The sequence below is a fragment of the Pocillopora verrucosa genome, chromosome 14 (assembly GCF_036669915.1).
Source record: "Pocillopora verrucosa isolate sample1 chromosome 14, ASM3666991v2, whole genome shotgun sequence".
In the NCBI taxonomy this organism is placed as follows: Eukaryota; Metazoa; Cnidaria; class Anthozoa; order Scleractinia; family Pocilloporidae; genus Pocillopora; species Pocillopora verrucosa.
In genome coordinates, this window is record NC_089325.1 from 1,221,161 (window position 1) to 1,227,733 (window position 6,573).

The 6,573-nt window shown below is 37.9% G+C and overlaps 1 non-coding gene across 1 annotated transcript; it reads left to right on the forward strand.

Annotated features, from left to right (window-relative positions):
• Positions 1-517: 517 nt before the first annotated feature.
• LOC131779575 (uncharacterized) lies at positions 518-3,325 on the forward strand. Its single transcript, XR_010716110.1, has 3 exons — positions 518-1,063; positions 1,418-1,599; positions 2,021-3,325. It is a non-coding gene; the product is annotated as an uncharacterized protein (transcript).
• Positions 3,326-6,573: the final 3,248 nt, after the last annotated feature.

Below are 6,573 nucleotides of genomic sequence, written 5' to 3' on the forward strand. Positions count from 1 at the left end.
AGCGCGAAAAAACAGCAATAAATCGATTTTTCAAACTTTTTGTTATTTCTCCCGTACAATGAATCGCTTGAACTCAAAACTATTTTTTCTTGAATTAGGTCACTAAAAAGGGATTTTTTGGCAAAAGAAAAAAAAATTCAATCGGAAAATGGCTCTTAAGATATGGCGCGCCTTTCCGGTCAATATTCAAACAACCTTAATATACAATACATCTATTACATTCCTTTGCCATATTTTTTATTTCGTTTTATGTAGATATGTTTTTTTCGCTACTTTATTTTTCATTTTCCTTCTATATTTTTTAAATCTCTTTCTATCAATTTAGATACACGTGTTTGACGCATCTATTTTCTATTTTTTCTCTTTATCTTATATGCGTTCTATATTTTTAATATTCATTCCATATTTTTTTTTCGTTCCGAGTGGGATTTTTTATTTTCTTTCTAATTAGTATGCAACACGTGATCACATGACCACGCTACACTTTTTCCATTCCGCCATTTTGGCGTTCGGCTATATGGAGGAAGAGCTATCGACTGCTTGTCGTGCGGCCGCGGATGCTTTAGAGATTTTAAGTAATTTGAGACCTGGTTTTACGAGAAATGTAATACCTCGGATGAATTCAACGCCAGTTTCTGTCAGTCAGCCGAACAACGGGGATCGTAAGGTAAACAACGAGGAACTTCAGTCGAACGAACTTGCCATTCAGTCCTCGACGTCGCCAGCCTCTAACAGTTCTATTCAAGCTCGGCCTGCCACTCTCTTTCCGACAATTGGTTCGAACCGAGCTAATGGGAAAAGCACTAGTAGAAGACCAGCAAGGTCAAAGCAGACCATTAAGTCGACCAAAGGCCGCCCACCCAAGACACTTGTTTACAAGGATCTAGTCCTTATTCCCAGTCCCAAGATCAACAAAGTGCCTACACATACAACCCGACTTCAGTTAGAAGAGTGAGAACTTGTCTGCCACGAGTTTCCCTTTGACAAGAGCTGGGATGCACATTCCCTCAAAGCTGCTATATTGAATCGATTTCCAAAGCTTTTGCTATTTGAATATGTCAAGGTGGGTAACTTTGCGTTGTGATATAAGTTTAAACATTGTTCTACGTTTAATGCTTTAATAATATCATTGCTGTTCAGTTTGTACATTTGTTTTGGCTGCACTATTTTTAAATACGCATTTATACTATTTTGCCAAAAATTTAACCACATGAGAAGATACCTGCAGTGACGCGAGTAATGGACTTCGAATTTTTGGCAGAATTTGTTGGGTTATTTTAGATTTCCTCTGGTACTGCCCCGCTCCCACCCCTTTCTCCTTCCTTGTGATATAAGTTTAACTTAACAACTCTTTCATTAGATTTACCCTTGACTTTTGCAAGAAGCGTGCAAGTAATGTGTGTTTTTCTTAACCTAGCCATGTTATGGAAAGCTAATAACTCCTAAGCTGGCAGAAGGCATAACTCTGGATGCAGAAAGAGTGACCAGGATGGCTGGTCAAGGAGCTGTTTATGTTAGATCACTGGTGCCTTTGGAATCTGAAGATGAGGGTGAAACTGAAGAGGAGCTAGAGAATTCAGCATTAGATAACAGTCCAAGGTGAACTTTTTCTTGTGAATTTTTGCATTGAACAAGATAAAACCTGTATAGATTTCTTTTAGCTTTTTTGCCTCACTGCAAAGGTAGCTTCTCGTTGCAGTGGAATCATCTTATATATGATAGACTGGCATCCCAGATCATGCTACTAGGCATGACAATGGCTTTTTGTTGGAAATATTATCTAGTTTGTCTCCAAACAGATTTGTGTATTTATTTATTTTATTGGTTATTTATTTATTTATTTGTTTGCTCAGATCTTTATTCAATTGTTTGGCAGGACAGGACATAAATTAATGTGGTTTATTGCAACTCCATATGATTGTGGATATTTGTATTTAAAGATGAACCTTCATAGTCTGTTACATCATTGCCAATTAGTTCCCTTTTTTATGGTTTGTGACAAGTTGATATTTCCTTTTAGTGTTAGTGGAACACAAAGAAGTTCTCTGTTGCTTTCATTTGGGGAGAGTGAAGGGAGGCGAGATGCAGCTGTGGTGTTCCACCCCTGCCAGGATGCTGCACAACCTTATTGTGTACCATTTCCAACTGAAGCAGAAACATCACATCAAAATACAGAGTTAAATGATGTAGAGACAGGCAGTAACTCTGATATTGTTCATGCATCATCTGAGCATGTACCTGTGTCTGTATCAGTACCTGTACCTCAACTGTTACCAAAACGTATCATCCAAGTGCACAGGCTAAATATTAAGAAGGATTTGATTGACTTATTCCGAGATCCATTAATTATGAGTCAGGACATAGAGATAATTGTTATTGATGCTAGGGGAGTTGAAGAAGTGGGCAGAGGTGTTGGGTTGCTCAGAGATGTTTTCTCTCTTTTTTGGAAAGAAACATATGATTCCCTTTTTGTTGGAGAAAATGAGCGTGTACAATTTGTAAGACATGATTATCAAAGGGATGAATGGGTTGCTGTTAGCAGAATTTTGGTGAAAGGATATTTAACCTGTCAATACCTACCAGTCCTTCTGTCTCAAACATTCCTTGCCTGTCTTTTTTGGGGGGAATCTGCTGTAACTAGTGCTATGCCGACTCAATCCTTTAGAAATTACATTTCAGTTGATGAAAAATGTTTGATTGACAAGTGCCTTGCTGGTGATATGAAGTGGGATGATGAAGATGAAATGTCCCAGCTTTTAGAAGTTTTTAGTAACTATGACTGTCGAATTATGGTAAATTCTGAGAATATTATTCAAGTTATTGAAGAAATAGCCCATAAGGAGCTGCTGCAGAAGCCACAGTATATTGCAGAATGCTGGAAGGATATAGTTTCCACACTCCTTCCTAGTTTTCCTGATTTTGCAGCAATTTCCAAAAGGTATGAATTTTTAATACCATCCACAAGCAAAATCCTTAGTTGCCTAGAGGCAAACCCTGAGAGTGATGGGGAAAGGGATAGCCTTAAGTTTCTCAAACGGTATATTAAGGGCCTTGACACGCCTCAGAAATTATCAAAGTTTGTAAGGTTTATCAGTGGGTCTGAGTTAATGCTTTTTGACGCAGTCCAAGTAAATTTTACCAACTTATCTGGTTTGGGTCGCCGACCAATTGCCCACACTTGTAATACTGTGTTGGAGCTATCCTCGACTTATCAGTCATTTCCTGAACTTAGAGAGGAGTTCAGTGAAATACTTGCATCAGATTATTGGGAAATGGATATTGTGTAATATGCCTTGTGACAAAAAGAAGACCATTATGATGGCAAGCTGATAAAACAGACTGTTAATTCATTTTTGTAGTGAAATTATGTTTTCTACCTTGGATGGGTATTTACGATTTTAAAACATCTAAAAATAGTGCACATATTATTTTCCAGTAAATCAAACTGGGAAATCGTTAGCTAATATATTGTTGTCTGTTCAAAGTTGACATTTTCAAGTTTGCGAGCGCAGTTGTTTAGAACTTTATTGTTGAGATTTTAATGTATTTTTTCTTGACTGTTGTAAAGGCTAAGTTGCATTCGTTGTTCTATTCTGATTGATACAATTTGAAGGCAATTAATAAATTTAACACTGTTTACGTTTTCAATCTGTAATAGTGGTACCTGTTTGATAGGCGTTAATTGATCTTAATTCTCTTGGCCCTGTTTTCACTCTCTAAACAACGAATTTCAGGTTAATTGAATGCTGGGAACACCTGTTTTGAAAGATAGTTACCAGCCAAGTTTCTTATATGTTGAATTGATTCCTGAGGATGTCTATGCATCTCAAATATTGAGTTCTACCATGTTCACCATCGTCATTCAAAGGGTGACAGGAGACTTCCAAGATATGCAGTTGTTGTGGTGTGAGGTGAACATCAACTGCTGGTATTGAGACCTGGTAATCGTCGTCGTCTAACGGGATAGGTCCATCTGGATCAAACCCATACAATGGAATTTCATTTGGATGTAGAATACTCTCAACTCCAGAGTATCCAGAGTGCATGTTTTCCAAAATCCCAGAGGCAAAAATTTGTAGGGGAGATAATTGATGTTCACTGGAGACAGGGTGATTGTTCCATTGACTAGTAAAGTGTTGCAATGCCCTATTTATCCTTGGTATGTATACAAAGTGCAATGAAAATAAATGTACTTCATTTAACGGGTCATGAAGACCCATGTCTTCCATTCCACTAAAGATATTGGCAAAGTGACAAAGGACACCAGCGTAAACATCCTTGTGAGCATGCTCAACGTGGCAGTTGTGGACAGAGCTTCCCGTTATGATACTTCCTCTGTTTAGTCCTCTATTTTCCAACATGTACTGTGCCACTCTAACATTTTCCAGTCCATGATCGCTTCTTACTCTTGAAGGTAAGCCAAACTCTTGTACTCCTTGATGAAGAGCCCCAACACTGTATCTGCTCGGTTGTTATCAGTTAGGGTGGCATACACAATAACCTTTGAATACCCATCAACACAGCAATGCACAACAAACCTGTACCTGGTAAGCTTGTGGTTTCCGTCTATGTGCCACAAAGCGTTTGGCGTTGGTACAGAGTACTTTCGACGGTAAACCGGAGTACTCCAGCGAAGTGCTGTCCCAAGCGGGTCTTGTACCCTCCATCGCTGGATTCGAAATCCCCTTGCTCGGAGAGCTCCAAGCAATCTTCGTTGTCCAATGTTTGGAGTAATGCTTCTAATTTCTTTGACAGCGTCTTCAAGCTGAGAATCTGAAAAGAAGTTCTAGTTTAATTCATAAAGTTTTAAGTGTCGTACATCATTGAGTGAAATGGGGAACCTAAAATATTTTGACTAAGGGTATGGCTTCTAAGATTTATTTTACCCGAAACTATATCACCCTTGTCCAAACACACTGATAATAAGCATTAAACCAAATAAGCTACTAGTACAGATAACCTTAGTCTGTAAATTACTGCGCACCTGACAATGCAGTCCAGTTTTCGCTGTCTTCATCCAAATTTAATTCCCGTCTTCTTCGACATAAAGTACTTTACTGATACCTAACAAACTAGCGATTTTTACCCAGGAGAAATGCAGTTCGCGTAAGAATTCGATCTGCTCTCTTTCAATGACGATTACTGGTCTTCCTGCACTTGTTAGTTTAGTGGTAGGACAAGCGAATGAATTTGATATCGTTGCTTCAACGGAATTTCTTTCCTCGTACTTTGTCATTGCACGAAAAACAAAGCGTACTTTTGTCAAAACAGCTTCTATTATTGTCTTGAAATCTCGAAGGACAGAGTCCTCACTTTGCCATACACTATGCAATAGCAACTGTAAAGTTAAAATTGCATCTTCCAGACGCACGTTAGCTTGTTCAAAGTAATCAGCGGAGACATCTTGTGTGTCCAAATTCTGAATACCAATCAACAGGATACGAAGAGACTACGAAGTTGTAAAGGCCTCTCTCGTTGCCACCTCTTAAAGTTCCATCCGCCATTTTGCTTTTGAAATTGTCGGAAAAGTGCATCGCGGTCATGCGATCACGTGTTGCATACTAATTAGAAAGAAAATAAAAAATCCCTCTCGAAACAAAAAAAAATATGGAATAAATATAAAAAATATAGAACGCATATAAGATAAAGAGTACAAAATAAAAAAAAGATGAGCTAAACACGTATATATAAAATAATAGGAAGAGATATGAAAAGTATAGAAGCAAAATGAAAAATAAAGAAGCAAAATAAAACAGCTACAGAAAGGAAATAAAAAATATGGCAAAGAAATGTAATGGATGTATTGTATATTAAGGTTGTTTGAATATTGACTGGAAAGGCGCGCCATATTAAGAGGCTGTATCTCTTACTTCCACTCGGTCAATTTTGCGTCAAAAATAATTTTGCCTGAAACTCTGTCAACAGAAAGACTTTACCTAGGAAAGAACTAAATTAGATTTGGTTTGATTCGAAATAATTTTCTGACTGCATTAGGGGCCATAATTATTTCCCAGTCCGTAGGGACCGTCGCAACGTCTCGAAAATTGAAAAATAGGCATATTTTGTAACATTGTAACATATTTGATTCGCATAGTTAGGCCACAGAATTTATATCAGATTGCTTATAAAAACCTTTCTAGTTTGCCAAGAAAGTTAGAATTTGCCCTCTCAATATATTTGAAAAGGCGAATTTTAGCATATTCTGACCACTAGAAATCGCCATCGGCCGATGGCCGTAAATAACCTTGATTTAGACGTTAAGTTTTGGGATTTGGGACCTGGTTGACTATTCTTTCCTACACAGCCGTTAAGTTTAGACCTTTATAGGCAAAAATATGCAAAAACCCCTGTACGCTTTCGATTTTTCAAAAGTTATGACCGTTTGAATCAGCACATGTACGAGCATTCGCGATTCTTTCGCCTACACCAAAATGGAACCACTGGAGCAGATTTTGTCATAAATACAGCTTACCCGCTTTGCAGCCCGGCTTCATGGCTCACTTTAGAATTTTTCTAATAACCAAATTGGTGAAATCCATGATAACTTCAACAAATAGCTAGGTATTGTCTTCG